At 43.7% G+C, this 16,935-nt stretch overlaps 1 protein-coding gene across 1 annotated transcript in view; it reads left to right on the top strand.

Annotated features, from left to right (window-relative positions):
• The window catches only part of LOC126195005 (5-oxoprolinase), a 182,864-nt gene that overhangs the window by 30,275 nt on the left and 135,654 nt on the right, over nucleotides 1–16,935 (top strand). The gene's annotated exons all lie outside the window — the stretch shown is intronic.

The following is a 16,935-nucleotide window of genomic DNA, read 5'->3' as shown; positions in this document are numbered from 1 at the left end:
AATCCGCCAGGAAAGTTTCATATCAGCGCACACTCCGCTGCAGAGTGAATATGTCATTCTATTCCCTGATGTCTTAACAGATCTCCTATTATCGTGTCCCTTCTTCTTGTCAGTGTTTTCCATATGTTACTTTCATCTCCGATTCTGCGGAGAACCTCCTCATTCCTTATCTTATCAGTCCACCTAATTTTCAACATTTTCCTGTAGCACCTCGTGCCAAAGGTTTCCATTGTGTTCTATTCCTGTTTTCCCCAGTCCGTGTCTCTCTACGATACAATAATGGTCTCCAGATGTACATTTTCAGAAATTTCTTCCTCAAATTAAGACCTATGTTTGATACTAGTAGACTCCTCTTGACCAGGATGCCCGTTTTGCCAATGATAAGCCGGCCGAAGTGGCCGCGCGGTTCTGGCGCAGCAGTCTGGAACCGCGAGACCGCTACGGTCGCAGGTTCGAATCCTGCCTCGGGCATGGATGTGTGTGATGTCCTTAGGTTAGTTAGGTTTAACTAGTTCTAAGTTCTAGGGGACTAATGACCTCAGCAGTTGAGTCCCATAGTGCTCAGAGCCATTTGAACCATTTTTTTTTTTTTTGCCAATGATAGTCTGCTTTTTGTTCTCCTTGCTCGGTGGTTCGTGGGTTATTTTGCTGCCTAGGTAACAGAATTCCTGAACTTCATCTACTTCGTAATCCCCAATTCTGACGTTTTTCGCTGTTCTCATTTCTGTTCCTTCTCATCAGTTTCGTCTTTATTAAATGTGTTCTCAGTCCATCAAACTTGAAACTCCAGGTAGGAATATCAGCAATGTAGTAAAAGATGGATTGCTACTTCCATAAAGAAGAAACGCTAAGTTGCAGACAGGTCTAGGGGCAGGCTGCTGGGGCCGAGCGGTTCTATGCGCTTCTGTCCGGAACCACGCTGCTGCTACGGTCGCAGGTTCGAATCCTGCCTCGGGCATGGATGTGTGTGATGTCCTTAGATTAGTTAGGTTTAAGTAGTTCTAATTCTAGGGGACTGATGACCTCAGATGTTAAGTCCCACAGTAGTCGAATTAAGTCGGGTGATGCTGATGGAATTAGATTAGGAAATGAGACACTTAAAGTAGTAAAGGAGTTTTGTTATTTGGGGAGCAAAATAACTGATGATGGTCGAAGTAGAGAGGATATAAAATGTAGACTGGCAATGGCAAGGAAAGCGTTTCTGAAGAAGAGAAATTTGTTAACATCGAGTATAGATTTAAGTGTGAGGAAGTCATTTCTGAAAGTATTTGTATGGAGTGTAGCCATGTATGGAAGTGAAACATGGACGATAAATAGTTTGGACAAGAAGAGAATAGAAGCTTTCGAAATGTGGTGCTACAGAAGAATGCTGAAGATTAGATGGGTAGATCACATAACTAATGAGGAAGTGCTGAATAGGATTGGGGAGAAGAGAAGTTTGTGGCACAACTTGACCAGAAGACAGGATCGGTTGGTAGGACATGTTCTGAGGCATCAATGGATCACCAATTTAGTATTGGAGGGCAGCGTGGAGGGTAAAAATCGTAGAGGGAGACCAAGAGATGAATACACTAAGCAGATTCAGAAGGATGTAGGTTGCAGTAGGTACTGGGAGATGAAGAAGCTTGCACAGGATAGAGTAGCATGGAGAGCTGCATCAAACCAGTCTCAGGACTGAAGACCACAACAGCAACAACGGACAAACGTGCGCTGTTTCGAGATCACGTGATCAGTGTATGTTGACAACATAAAATTAGTTCTGCGCATCTGAATGCTGACTCCAGAGATATTTCTACTCTCTGCACGCAGCGAAAGATTGCGGGAGACCGACAAACAGGTTTCAGGCGTTATCTGTAGCTGATTAACATCCTGAGCTGCAGTCGCCTGTCGCGTTTCAGAAGAAGCCTCTCTGCCTGAAAGATCCGGGCATTCACAAAGGGTTGGATTATTGGTGGCCAATGTCGTACTTTAGCGATATTCCTGCCAATGAGGGGAAGCAATTCAGTGGGAGTGTAACAGAAATGCAGATATTGCGAGAACCTGCTGAGAAAACTGAAAAAAAAACAGCTTCCGGAGCATAAACGGTGTACTGTGTTTAACCACGGCATATCTGTCATGTACAGATCGTGCAGATGAATTAAACAAATAACAGCTCGCACGGAGACGTACAAGCAGTCATTTTTTCCATACGCCATTGTATATTATTATATGGTACCATAAAGAAGTGCACTGGGGCACAAGTTCCGTAGTGAATACGGAGTGTAGATATGGATGTAATAGGAAACCTGTAGTGGACAGTGTCTGTCAGTTCTCTAGTTTAAAAAAGTCAAATAAGACATCTTTTCTTTCTTTTCCACTTACATTATACAATTTTGTTTGTGTGGATGTTATTCATGTGGTCAGTGAACTTTACCAATGCCTGCCTGCCATGGGCCCAAGTCAAGAATGTATCTGCAACGTAACATATGGTGGACGTCCACATTTTCTAAGTCGTGTTTACCAAAATTCTCTTAAGAAATTTCCTTAGTCATGGACATGACCTTATTCCCATTTTTTATTTTATGAGCTGCTATGTTGGGCAATATTAGGCTATAAATATGTTTTGTCGTGTTCGATCATCACTAATACTGGCATACGAAAGTTCTGACTGGGCTATAAACTGAATCGTGTGACATGTGACGAAGGCAGGGCTGGTTCCTGAAAAACATTCCACACAAGCGATAAATTCTTTGGTGTCCCTCGACCCGCCACTCCCTCAGACATTGTGGTTGCTTTCATGGGGCTCTTAGTAAGACCTTAAAAAATCGTATTTGGAATCCTCCGGCGCGCCTCTGTTTGGGCCTTAAACCGGCCACTGCCGCCTCAGTCGACTGTTATAGCCATACGAGGAAACTCTAAGATACTTGAACCGTATGTAACTTGAATTTTTAGTACAAAGGGTACTAGGAAAGTTTTCCAATACGACGCAACAATAAGTCGCACGAGGCTGATTGTTGTTGTGTTCTGAGAATACTTCAGTAGCATTCTATCCGCTGTGCCAAGTCTGTGGGCGCAGTCTGACGTGATCGCGAAGTGAGATTCGGGCAGCTTTACAGTACAACTTCGTGCGTGGTTTGAACATAGGCCAGTGCTTTGAAGAAATGACTCTTGCACTCGGTGATCTGTGTCCACATCGTACAATTATATTCAGGTGGTACAGAGAATTCCAAAGAGGAAATTTCACTCTGGAGGACGCTGAGAGGACGCGAAGGCCATTGATGCTGTTAGGAAAAGGCTAGACGAAGCAGGCGAGTTACCTATAAGCAGATAAAGGATAACTTAGGGCTAAATGCACCACCAATTCGTCCTATTCTGCGTGATCTTTTGCTAGTAAACAAATTTTGTTGTCCCTGGGTGCCGCATAGACCGACGGAAGAGCAGATGATACGACCTGTGAATTTGTGCTGGGAGATATTAAAGAAGTTGTCTAAGGGACAAACTCAGCAGGTGAATAACATCGTGCCAGGTGACGAGACTTGGCTGTGCTATAATGATGTGCCTACAAAGACTCAAAACAAATGTCTTTGAAGATGAAGACATACCCTTAGCTGTCAGAAAATCCCGATAAGTAAAGAAGAAAATGATAGCTGTTTTTTTCAAATTGAGTGGAATTGTGGAGCATGTTGTTTTGGACACACAGAAGACACTCACAATTAAGTGGTACACTGAGCAGTGCCTGTCCAAAGTCATCCAATCTTTGAAGAACCTGCGACCGAAGTCAAGAATGGACACTTGGTTCCTCCATCACGACAACGCTCCATCATACAGCGCCAAAGCATGCACCGAATATTCGCGGGGTACAGGACTGAAACTTCTCGAGTACCCTCCTTACAGTCCAGACCTTGCTCCCTGTGACTTTGCATTGTTTCCGCATGTGAAAATTAAGCAAAGGAGTGCAATTTTCAAGTGATGAGGACCTCCTGACGGCTTGGAACAACGAGTGTGCCTAAGTCCCTACAGAAAGTTGCGAGAACTGGTGTAGGGATTCGCTTCGGAGGATGAAGATGTGTATTCAATGTGACGGAAATTACTTCACAAAAATTAATAAATAAAGCTGTATTGCAAAACTTCCTCAGCAGCGTTTGTGTTTGCGACCACGTCCCTTCCCGTAAACACTACATAAAACTTGTGTGATACTCGGGGCTGATTTAAGACACAAGCGACGGCTCCCCTAGCGCAAAACTTGTGCACGGGGCGTGTTATAATTAGTAGCGAAAACAACCCAGTTCAACGCTCAGTACATTTAGATTTATTTTTAACTGTCTTATCACAACCAAGGAGCGATAGCTAATACGTGAGGGAGAGACAGAAAAGGAGGTGGGGGTCACCAAGTGATATGTCTCTCCTGGGGAAAATTGGAACAAGAGGGGGAGGGGGGTGGGGATGGATGGCGGCGCCAAATGATATGTCGCTTGTGTGGAAAAGATGTTCTTGCGTCGGCCCTTATGATACTTGATATGTTGCGTAAAATGTGATTCTTTTACAGAGCCGTAGATAACGTTCGCCGTCGACGATTCTAGTGAATGCCGAAGCAGATTAGACGTCGTACGAATTTCTGTCAGACGTAGCAGATTTATTGCTTCCGGTGTTTCTCGTTGTGTGTTCTTAACTTTTCCTAATTATGCAGGTTCGGCACATTCGAGCGTGCATATAGTTCTAGAAAGGCAGAAACTTTTGAATGTAACTGTCCTAATTTCAACTGCTTACCGCCGTCATTCTAACAACATCGATGATGCGTGAGCCAGAGCATCAAAGTTATCAGCGAAGCGTTAATCTGTTTTAGTAACTTCACAAGAAATAGAATTTTTTGTCAAATATTTAGTCAGAATAGTTTGTATGTATAGAATACACGGTTTTCATCAGCTAGAATGAATGATAGTGTCTTTCTCCTCTGATAAAACTCATTCTACGTCTTATTTAATTTTAGCCGTAAAATTTTTGGATCAGGTATTATGTAACATTTTTGATAACTTTCAATTAAATGAACTTCTGGTCAGAATATTCAAACAAATAGAGGGTGACACAGAAAAACGGGAACATTTCCACAGTGCAATAAAACTAGAAGTGATGAATGAAAGAAATTTCATTCATAGTAATTGAAACCTTACAACTTTGCCATTTACGAAACATTGATGGCATTTATCATTTTTTAACAAATACGTCCTTTAGATGGCGTCGTCCTGTACGAATACATTCGTGAAATCTGCTGTTGAGATTCCTCATTGACCGCTGCAACATCTCAGTTGGAATACTGTGAATTGCATCCCCAATTTTCTGTTTTAACTCATCCAGGGTTCTTGGTCGACTCGTGTAGACTTTGCTCTTGAGATAGCCCCACAAGAAAAAATCACAAACGGATAAATCTGGCGATCTAGGGGGCCACGGGATGTTACCGAATCGTGAGTCACACGATTGCCAAACAATTCTCGCACATTTGCCATTGACTGCCGTGCAGTGTGTGATGTCGCTCCGTCATGTTGAAACCATTCTTCTTGAACGTTTGGAAAGTTGTTCAATGCAGATGTAACGAAAGCTCGTAACATCTCCAGATAACGATCGGCATGGACAGTTATTGCGTTTCCCTTTTCATCTGCGAAAAAATACGTCCCGGTAATACCATATAATGAAACACGACACCGTTATGTTAGGATTTGTGTTTCCACTAACGGTAGTTCTGTTTATTCACATAACCTGTGAGACGAAAATGTGCCTCATCTGACATCCACAAGTTGTTTAGAAATTCATCGTCATTGTTTATTTTTATCATTTGTTGACAGAATTCTATCGTAACGGTAATATTTGTCCTTAAATTGTTGCACCATCTGTAGTTTGTACGGATAAAATTTTAAATAAAGATGAATTCTGCGAACACTCTCTCGGGACATTCCAACCACTGCTGCTTGCTTACAAACTGAACGCCGTGGGCTCCGTAAGACAGACTAGCGTACAACATCAGTGTTCGCCGGAGAACGCACACTTCGTCGTCCTGTTGGTTTCTTCTTGAGAGCAGATCCAGGTTCTTCAAAGATATTAAAAAAACATTTTATCGCGTGTTTCGACGGAATGGCATCATGACGTCCTACATTATAAAAACGTCGAAACTCCCTCTGCGACGCTACCAAACTATCATTGTTTTTATAAAACTTTTTTTACAGCTAACGCACGCTGTTGTCTGTTCCACTGAACCATTAGTACTGAAATGGCGGACTGTTTACTCGCTGTCACGAACCAACAGTGCTGCCACATGCCCATGGCTGCCACTACTCATTTCAAACATTCCCGTTACTCTGTGTCACCCTGCATCATTCCTCCATTAATCAGAGCAAACAATACTTGTATCTTTTCAGGACAGGAGAATGAAATGGCGCTCATAAAACAGTTGATAACGTTTCAATAATACACTTGAACACTGTTTAGTGCAGTGGTTCCCAGCCTAGCAGTAACTACCGCCAGAGGGATAAAATGAAGCTTACTGAGGGGTAAAAACAAAAGGGGTTCAATTGTGTACCGACCACGAGACTAAATTATTTTTAAAAGATCGTTATTATTATCACTGTTTCCCAAGACTGTAATACTAATTATACAGGGTGGTCCACTGATCGTGACTGGGCCAAATACCTCACGAAAAAATTACAAAGAACGAAACTCGTCTAGCTTGAAGGGGGAAACCAGATGGCGCTACGGTTGGCCCGCTAGATGGCACTGCCATAGGTCAAACGGATATCAACTGCGTTTTTTTTTAAATAGGAACCCCCATTTTTGCTACATATTCGTGTAGTAAGTAGAGAAGTATAAATGTTTTAGTTGGACCACTTTTTTCGCTTTGTAATAGATGGCGCTGCAACAGTCACAAACATGTGGCTCACAATTTTAGACGAACAGTTGGTAACAGGTAGGTTTCTTAAATTATAATACAGAATGTAGGTACGTTTGAACATTTTATTTCGGTTGCGCCAATGTGATACATACTTTTGTGAACTTATCATTTGGTTCAAATGGCTCTGAGCACTATGGTACCTAACATCTGTGGTCATGAGTCCCCTAGAACTTATCCGGCCGCTGTGGCCGTGCGGTCCTAAGCGCGTCAGTTTGGAACCGCGTGACCGCTACGGTCGCAGGTTCAAATCCTGCCTCGGGCATGGATGTGTGTGATGTCCTTAGGTTAGGTTTAAGTAGTTCTAAGTTCTAGGGGACTAATGACCTCAGTAGTTAAGTCCCATAGTGCTCAGAGCCATTTGAACCCCTAGAACTTAGAACTACTTAAACCTAACTAACCTAAGGACATCACACAACACCCAGTCATCACGAGGCAGGGAAAATCCCTGACCCCGCCGGGAATCGAACCCGGGAACCCGGGCGCGGGAAGCGAGAACGCTACCGCACGACCACGAGCTGCGGACGAACTTATCATTTCTGAGAAAGGCATGCTGTTACAGCGTGATTACCTGTAAATACCACATTAATGCAATAAATGCTCAAAATGGTGTCCGTCAACCTCAATGCATCTGGCAATACGTGTTGTAACAACATTCCTCTCAACAGCGAGTAATTCGCCTTCCGTAACGTTCGCACATGCATTTACAATGCGTTGACGCATGTTGTCAGGCGTTGTCGGTGGATCACGACAGCAAATATCCTTCAACTTTCCCCACAGAAAGAAATCCGGGGACGCCAGATCCGGTGAACGTGTGGCCATGGTATGGTGCTTCGACGACCAATCCGTCATGAAATATGATATTCAATACCGCTCCAATCGCACGCGAGCTATGTGCCGGACATCCATCATGTTGGAAGTACATCGCCATTCTGTCATGCAGTGAAACATCTTGTAGTAACATCGGTAGAACATTACGTAGGAAATCAGCATACATTGCACTATTTAGATTGCCATCGATGAAATGTGGGCCAATTATCCTTCCTCCCATAATGCCGCACCGTACATTAACCCGCCAAGGTCGCTGATGTTCCACTTGCAGCCGTAGTGGATTTTCCGTCGCCCAATAGTGCATATTATGCCGGTTTACGTTACCGCTGTTGGTGAATGACGCTTCGTCGCTAAATAGAACCCGTGCAAAAAATCTGTCATCGTTCCGTAATTTCTCTTGTGACCAGTGGCAGAACTGTACACGACGTTCAAAGTCGTCGCCATGTGATTCCTGGTGCATAGAAATATGGTACGGGTGCAATCGATGTTGATGTAGCATTCTCAACACTGACGTTTTTGAGATTCCCGTTTCTCGCTCAATTTGTCTGGTACTGATGTGCGGATTAGCCGCGACAGCAGCTAAAACACCTACTTGGGCGTCATCGTTTGTTGCAGGTCATGGTTGACATTTCACATGTGGCTGAACACTTCTTGTTTCCTTAAATAACGTAACAATCTAGCGAACGGTCCGGACACTTGGATGATGTCGTCCAGGATACCGAGCAGCATACATAGCACACTCCCGTTGGGCATTTTGATCACAATAGCCATACATCAACACGATTCGACCTTTTCCGCAATTGGTAAACGGTCCATTTTAACAGGGGTAATGTATCACGAAGCAAATACCGTCCGCACAGGCGGAATGTTACGTGATACTACGTACTTATACGTTTGTGACTATTGCAGCGCCATGTATCACAAAGCGAAAAAAGTGGTTCAACTAAAACATTTATATTTCTTTACGTACTACACGAATGTGTAATAAAAATGGGGGTTCTTATTAAAAAAAGAAAAAAAAACAGCAGTTGATATCCGTTTGACATATGGCAGCGCCATCTAGCGAGGCAACCATAGCGCCATCCGGTTTCTCTCTTCAAGCTAGACGAGTTTCGATCTTTGTAGTTTTTTCGTTGGATGCTTATTTCTTGAGATATTTGGCCCGGTCACTATCAATGGAGCACCGTGTATAAGTTTCTATTAACTAAACATTTTCCAAGTACTAACATTAACATATGACACAACGTGGTGGAGACTACAGCTTGTGAAATTAATGTATTAACGTCTTCCTCACATGGTCCACCCACTACACACTGTGGTGTCACCGCCAGACACCACACTTGCTTGGTGGTAGCCTTTAAATCGGTCGCGGTCAGTTAGTATACGTCGGACCCGCGTGTCGCCACTATCAGTGATTGCAGACCGAGCGCCGCCACACGGCAGGTCTAGTCTAGAGAGACTCACTAGCACTCGCCCCAGTTGTACAGCCGACTTTGCTAGCGATGGTTCACTGTCTACAGACACTCTCAATTACAGAGACGACAGTTTAGCATAGCCTTCAGCTACGTCATTTGCTACGACCTAGCAAGGCGCCATATTCAGTTACGACGAATGTATTCTAAACAGATAATATTGTGACTCATGTACCGTCAAAAATGGTTCAAATGGCTCTGAGCACTATGGGACTTAACATCTATGGTCATCAGTCCCCTACAACTTAGAACTACTTAAACCTAACTAACCTAAGGACAGCACACAACACCCAGCCATCACGAGGCAGAGAAAATCCCTGACCCCGCCGGGAATCGAACCCGGGAACCCAGGCGTGGGAAGCGAGAACGCTACCGCACGACCACGAGATGCGGGCCATGTACCGTCAAGAGCGACGTTTATCATTAATGGATTAAAGTTAAGCATCAAACTAATTACGTCCGCTTTCTGAATTCTAATTCCTTGTCATGTTCCAGACCTCACGTCAGTATAGTTCTTCCCTCCTCACGCGAGCCTGCGTGAGCTAAAACGCGTGCATTTCGGCCTCCACTAGTAACACGGTGTTGGCTCTTCTGCCAACACAACACAGACATACTTTGTTCTATATACCATGCATATACACTGCCCGGTCACATTAATGTGATCACCCGTCAAAAGCTTGTACAACCACCTTTCGCACCACTGACTGCTAGGAGGCGTGTCAGTGAGGTTCTCGAATGTACCGATAGGAATGTGGAGCCACGCCCACTCCAGCAGTGCTGTGGCCTGCTGCGCTAGGTTTCTCGGTTGAGGGTCGTGGTGCGAACAGCCCGACAGAGGTGATCCTACATATTCTCGACTGAGTTTAAATCCGGGGAGTTTTGTCGCCTGGTAAGGAAAGCTCATCCTGGTGCTCTTCGAACCACGCACGTACACTGCAAGCTGTGTGACGCGTTGTATTGTCTTGTTGGTAGATGCCATGGTGCCTAGGATAAACAAACTGCATGTAGGGATGGACGCGGACCCCAGGGATAGATGCATACTCGTGTTGCTCCACTGTTCCTTCCAGAATGACGAGATCACCCAGGGAGTGCCAAGAGAACGTTCCGCAGAACCTAATCTCTCTCCTCTGGCCTGGACCCTTCCGACGATTGTTGCTGCGTGTATGTTTCCAGACATTTCACGCCATAAACGCCAATGGCCATCTTTCCGATGGGGCATAAAACGTGATTCATCTGAAAAGGCCACCCGTCGCCACTCACTGGCGTGCCAGTTCTATCCTTCGTCGCCGATGAAGGGCAGTCAGCATGGGTGCATGAACTATGCGCCTGCTGCGAAGGCCCATAAGCAGCAACATTCGCTGAGCAGCCGTTGGGGAGACACTGTTGGTAGCCCCATAGTCCATCTGGGAGGTCAAGTGCTCAACAGTTGCACCTCTGTTCGCCCGTACTTGCCGGTTGATCAAAACGTCAGTATAAATTTGAGAACTGAATAAATCACGGAATAATGTAGATAGAGAGGTACAAATTGACACACATGCTTGGAATGACATGGGGTTTTATTAGAGCCAAAAACATAAAGTTCAAAAAATGTCAGACAGATGGCGCTTCATCTGATCAGAATAGCAATAATTAGCATAACAAAGTAAGACAAAGCAAAGATGATGTTCTTTACAGGAAATGCTCAATATGACCACCATCATTCCTCGGCAATAGCCGTAGTCGAGGAATAATGTTGTGAACAGCACTGTAAAGCATGTCCGGAGTTATGGCGAGGCATTGGCGTCGAATGTTGTCTTTCAGCATCCCTAGAGATGTCGGTCGATCACGATACACTTGCGACTTCAGGTAACCCCAAAGCCAATAATCACACGAACTGAGGTCTGGGGACCTGGGAAGCCAAGCATGACGAAAGTGGCGGCTGAGCACACGATCATCACCAAACGACGCGCGCAAGAGATCTTTCACGCGTCTAGCAATATGGGGTGGAGTGCCATCCTGCATAAACATCGTACGTTCCAGCAGGTGTTTATCAGCCAGGCTGGGGATGTTGCGATTCTGTAACATATCGGCGTACCTCTCACACGTCACGGTATCAGTTACAAAACCAGACTCACGCATTTCCTCGAAGAAAAAAGGCCCGATAACGGTAGATGTGGTGAATCCAACCCATACCGTGACTTTCTCGTCGTGCAATGGAGTTTTAACGACAGTTCTAGGATTTTCGGTAGCTCAAATTCTGCAGTTGTGGGCGCTGACAGACCCTCGGAGAGTGAAATGAGCTTTGTCGGTCCACAACACGTTACTCAACCAATCGTCATCTTCCGCCATCTTTTGAAACGCCCACACCGCAAATGCCCTCCACTTCACTAAATCGCCAGGTAACAGTTCATGATGCCGATGGATTTTGTACGTATAGCATCGGAGGGTACGCCTAAGTGCCAACCAAACAGTAGCGTATTGAAAGCCGGTGCGACGTGCGACTACACGAGCGCTGACTTCCCCGTGCATAGACGAACCCACTACAGTCTCCATTTCTTCCTGAACTGTCTCAGCAGCATTACGCCTTGTGCTCGGTCGGCCACTACGGGGTCTATCTTCTAAACAACCCGTGGCTTCGAACTTCGAAATCATTCTCGCCACAGCTGCATTTGGCAACGGATCTTTACCCGTTCGAATCCCCTTCCTGTGGCGATAGGATCGTAACGCTGAACTGCACATTCCCCCTTCTGATAATACAGCTTCACTAAAAGCGCCTTTTCAGATAACGTCAACATGTTGCGACTGCTGCCGCATGTGATTCTCTCTCTCATTACAGCTCCTTGTACACGATTGTCATGCGAAGTCGCTGACGTTTTGCTGTCCAGCGCCATCTGTCGGACATTTTGTGAACTTTGTTTATTTGTTGTTGTAATAAAACCCCATCTCATTCCAAGCATGTGTGTCAATTTTTACCTCTCTATCTACATTATTCCGTGGTTTATTAAGTTTTCAAATTTATACTGACTTTTTGATCACCGGGTATATCCGCAGCCGTCGTTCATCTGTCATCTATTCCCAGTGGTGTATCACAGTTTCTTCGGCGCCGGTTTTGGATAGGACCAATTTGCCATGTACGGTGTATTTTAATCATTGCGGCAAGCGAGCATTTTACAAACTTAGCGGTTTCGGAAATGGTTCCACCTTTGACCCGAAAACCAATGATGGTGCTCTTTCGGGCGTCAGATAAACCGCTCTGTTTCCATATTAGGACAACGAATGCCCTTTTTTCCCCCAGCCCTCGACACACTTTTATGTACCCTCCACTGCTAGTGCTGCCAACCGTCGTCTCTGAGTGGCTATTGCACGTTGACGTCGAATGTAGGTGGTGATCACACTAATGTGACGGGACTGTGTATGGCAGTGAAACTGAGACGTATGCGTCATATGTGCTTAAATATTTCATGAAAATGCGTTTGAGGTTGTAGCTAGTTCCTGCAGTAGACCAGAAAATGCTTAATTACTCACTTCACAACAACAGATGAACTAATTGACAGCACAACATGACAGAAACTATGTTCAAGCTATTGTGTTGCTGTAGGGTCTACATTGTCGTCAGAAACAAAGCATTCTCAACCTGAGTCATCCAGTTTCTGCCAGTTCAGACGTAATGGGTCCAACAACCCAGTGATTTATAAACCGTACTCCTAGCGCTCATATTTTAATATGGTTGATTCTAACTGGGAGTGCAGGTTGTTGGTGAAGAAAGTGTTGCTAACGAGAAGAATTGTGCAGACGAAGCTTTTTTTAGTGGCAAGCGTCTTCCCTCAATTTGAATAGTCGCCTTTCTTTTCTGATAACGTAAGACTTGCGAAGTACTGAGAACCGCTTCATCATTATACAAAAAAGTTTTTAGAATCATGCAGTACCAATTAATCATTCAAGGAGGTAGGCAGGATATTGTCAAGGATATTGTCAATGTATTAAAGAGGACGTTCAAAAGCTCATGTTTTTCATTTATTCTGAAATACATTTATTTTTTAATTTTCTGTACCTAATTTGCTTTGGTTCAAATGGCTCTGAGCACTACGGGACTTAACAGCTGTGGTCATCAGTCCCCTAGAACGTAGAACTACTTAAACTTAACTAATCCAAGGACATCACACACATACATGCCCGAGGCAGGATTCGAACGTGCGACCATAGCGGTCGCGCTGTTCCAGACTGTAGCGCCTAGAACCGCTCGGCCACTCCGGCCAGCAATTTGCTTTCATGCCGCATTTATACAAATAGTATTCTTCCTATAAATTTAAGTAAAAACATTTTCTTAAGTAAGGTATAAGATATATTCCCCATACATATGAGGAATACTCAAAAGCACAATTAAATATTTCTTAGACAGTGTGATAACTTCACTTTATCACCAAATTAATTAAAATTGAAGTATAATGTATTCCCTCTTCGCTGACAAAACACAGCTCAGTCATATAACATAAGGTTCACCATCGTAGGGCACCAGCTCTTAACTTTCGGTTGGATAACTTACAAAGTTAAAAGGGTTCAGACCTCCTTCGACAATAGCTATCTTTCTCCTACTACAGTCTTGTACTTAAATTTATGACTTACTTGAAACCAAGTCAGAATTCCTTCAGCACATCAAAGCATCCCATGTTTCTCAATTCATACTCAAGCTTTACACTAAAATTATTCAATTTCCGCAATTCATCAGGAACTACTTTAAAAAAATATATTATTTCAACGGTCAACTTGCAACTATAGCTACCTGTTTTACTTTTAAAACAAAGCTGAGTTCACAAATACTGTGAGTTACTGTTTTGGGATCTTAACATTGACTCACGGATTGATTTCATCTAGGCTACTAAATGAGTACACAATTCTGTATCTATATCTACACTCTGCAAACCACTGTGAGGTGTATGGAAGAGGGTACATCCAATTGTACCAGTTATTAAGGCCTCTTCCCGTTCCATTCACGTATGGAGCGCATGAAGAATGGTTGTTTGAATGCCTCTGTGCGTGCAGTAATTATTCCAATCTTATCCTCACGTGAGCCATACATAGGGGGTTGCAGAATATTGCTAGAGTCATAATTTAAAGCCGGTTCTTGAAACTTTGTTAATAGACTTTCTCGGGAAAGTTTACATCTTTCTTCAGGAGTCTGCCAGTTCAGTTCCTTCAGTATCTCTGTGACATTCTCCCACAGATCAAACAAACCTGTGGCCATTCATGCTGCCCTCCTCTGTATACATTCAATATCCCCTATTAGTCCTATTTGGTACTGGTTCCACACACTTGATCAGTATGCTGGAACCGGTCGTACAAGTGATTTGTAAGATATCTCCTTGCCTTTTTTTTTTTTTTTTTACATACACTTACAGATACATAAGTTGTGATGGTTGGTGTCACTGTTCCAAGGATATTACGAATAAGACATTTCACAGTAGCACATCATTCTTCTAGTAAAACTGGAAGAAATGTATCACCGTTCCGCAAGTGAAACATCTTTGTGCACAGATACAAATTATAAAATGACTGTCACTAGCCACTTTCCAATATAAATATCGCTGAACTACGCATGTTGTCAAAATCATATTCAAACCAACTTTATTTTAAAGTACTGTTCGCCCGAGATATAAATAACTATTCCCCAAATCTACCTAAGTCTTGTAACAAAAGTTAAGAAAAAATTATTTATATAATTATTTCTACAACCTAAAAACATAATAGTTTCACGATAATCATAGAACATCCGAAAAAGCTTCAGTTATTATAGTGTTACAAGAACATAAATAGATTCTGGACGAAAGGGGGGGGGGGGGGCGGCCGGAGTGGTCGTGCGGTTCTAGGCGCTACAGTCTGGAGCCGAGCGACCGCTACGGTCACAGGTTCGAATCCTGCCTCGGGCATGGATGTGTGTGATGTCCTTAGGTTAGTTAGGTTTAATTAGTCTAAGTTCTAGGCGACTGATGACCTCAGAAGTTAAGTCGCATAGTGCTCAGAGCCATTTGAACCATTTGAACGAAAAGGGGGGGGGGGGGCGGCAATTAACTCTGGCGACTTCAAACAACGCGCTGAAAAAAGCTTTTAGGAACGAACGAACTATAGAATGTGCTGTCATCACATAAATCTCCCGCTCTCCAAAAACCACTCCTCATAGTTCCGTACCAGTAATAGTTATCGTAACTGAGTACTGCACGGATGAGCACATAGAATTTTGAGCAGATTTTGTAAAGAAATGCAATCATCGCCGTTCGGGCGATATTTTTGTTGTTCAACGCGACAGAGGTAAATCGAAGTGTGTTTTTATTAATCGAAGTGTGTTTTTATGCACTGACTTAATTTAATGTTAGGTTGGTTGGTTGGTTTGGGGAAGGAGACCAGACTTCGTGGTCATCGGTCTCATCGGATTAGGGAAGGATGGGGAAGGAAGTCGGCCGTGCCCTTTCAGAGGAACCATCCCGGCATTTGCCTGGACTGATTTAGGGAAATTACGGAAAACCTAAATCAGGATGGCCGGACGCGGTATTGAACCGTCGTCCTCCCGAATGCGAGTCCAGTGTCTAACCACTGCGCCACCTCGCTCGGTAAAATTTAATGTTATTTGTAATGATGTTCACTGCTCCGCTGCCTTGTGAAACACTGAAGTATTGCAACCCCAAAGTTCAGTCAGTCTCCAAATAACGACTCCAGCACCAAATTTCGATGGATGGGTAATTAGGCTACATATTTTTAACGTACCATAAAGTTAGTGGACGAATGAAAAGTCGCTTTCCTCTTCTTTCTTTTTACAAATTTATCCATAGTTAGAAACTATCACAACATAACACAACACAAAAGCAATAAAGCAATTAAGTTCAACTGCCAGTGAGAACGGAACTGATTAACAAAACAACCGAGCTCAAATAAGGCCAATAATATAAAGTAGTTGATGTTGGCAAGTTTAAATCTATCGATAGTGCGTAATGCTTTTTCGTCGATTGATTAAAAATCAAATCATCTTTCAGTTTCACTACACAGCAGCTAGGCCGTGTGTAATTTCATGCAAATGATAGATAGGGGAGGGGTCCAGATCCTCCGAAAGCGCCCCCCCCCCCCTCCCACCCCACTTGGCTGCGTCCTTGACTCATTAGTTTGTGGTTCAGTAATTCGTGATTCAGTATGATACCCACAAATACTAGATATAACATCCCTATAGGCTGTTTAAGAATGGAAGTGTTCAAACAAAATTCTTTTTCGTTCTAAAGTTTAGTTAGGCGTTGTTGTTGATGATGATGGTGCGGGAAAGATGAGGGGGTATGTGAAGGGGGTAGGGAGATGTTACTAGAAAATATAAAATTGCACTCGGGGGTAACGGTCTCAAAATCGAGAACCACTGATTTAGGCACTCTACTTCGTACAAATTCTTGGCTTTGTAATGAAATGGGAGGAAATGTGATTTACTAAATGGTCAAGAGTAGATTTCACAAAATAAAAGTCGGTACAACATGACTCTCGAATCTAGTCTGAATACAAGTTTACAGTTTGTTTTCCCTATGATCGTTTCGCAACGGGCGCAGGAAATCTGGTGTCAGTTAAGCTTTTTTTTGCGGTTGACGGCTTACACCTAACCATGGCTTGTATCCAGTGACACGTGATGCTCAAGCCGCACCCCAGCTAGCCGTCCGCACTCCCCAGATCTCCGCCGGCATAAGCGAAACGAATATCACAAACACTATGCAATTC

The sequence above is a fragment of the Schistocerca nitens genome, chromosome 7 (genome assembly GCF_023898315.1).
Source record: "Schistocerca nitens isolate TAMUIC-IGC-003100 chromosome 7, iqSchNite1.1, whole genome shotgun sequence".
NCBI classification, from domain to species: domain Eukaryota; kingdom Metazoa; phylum Arthropoda; class Insecta; order Orthoptera; family Acrididae; genus Schistocerca; species Schistocerca nitens.
This window is presented reverse-complemented; position numbering and strand designations above follow the sequence as displayed.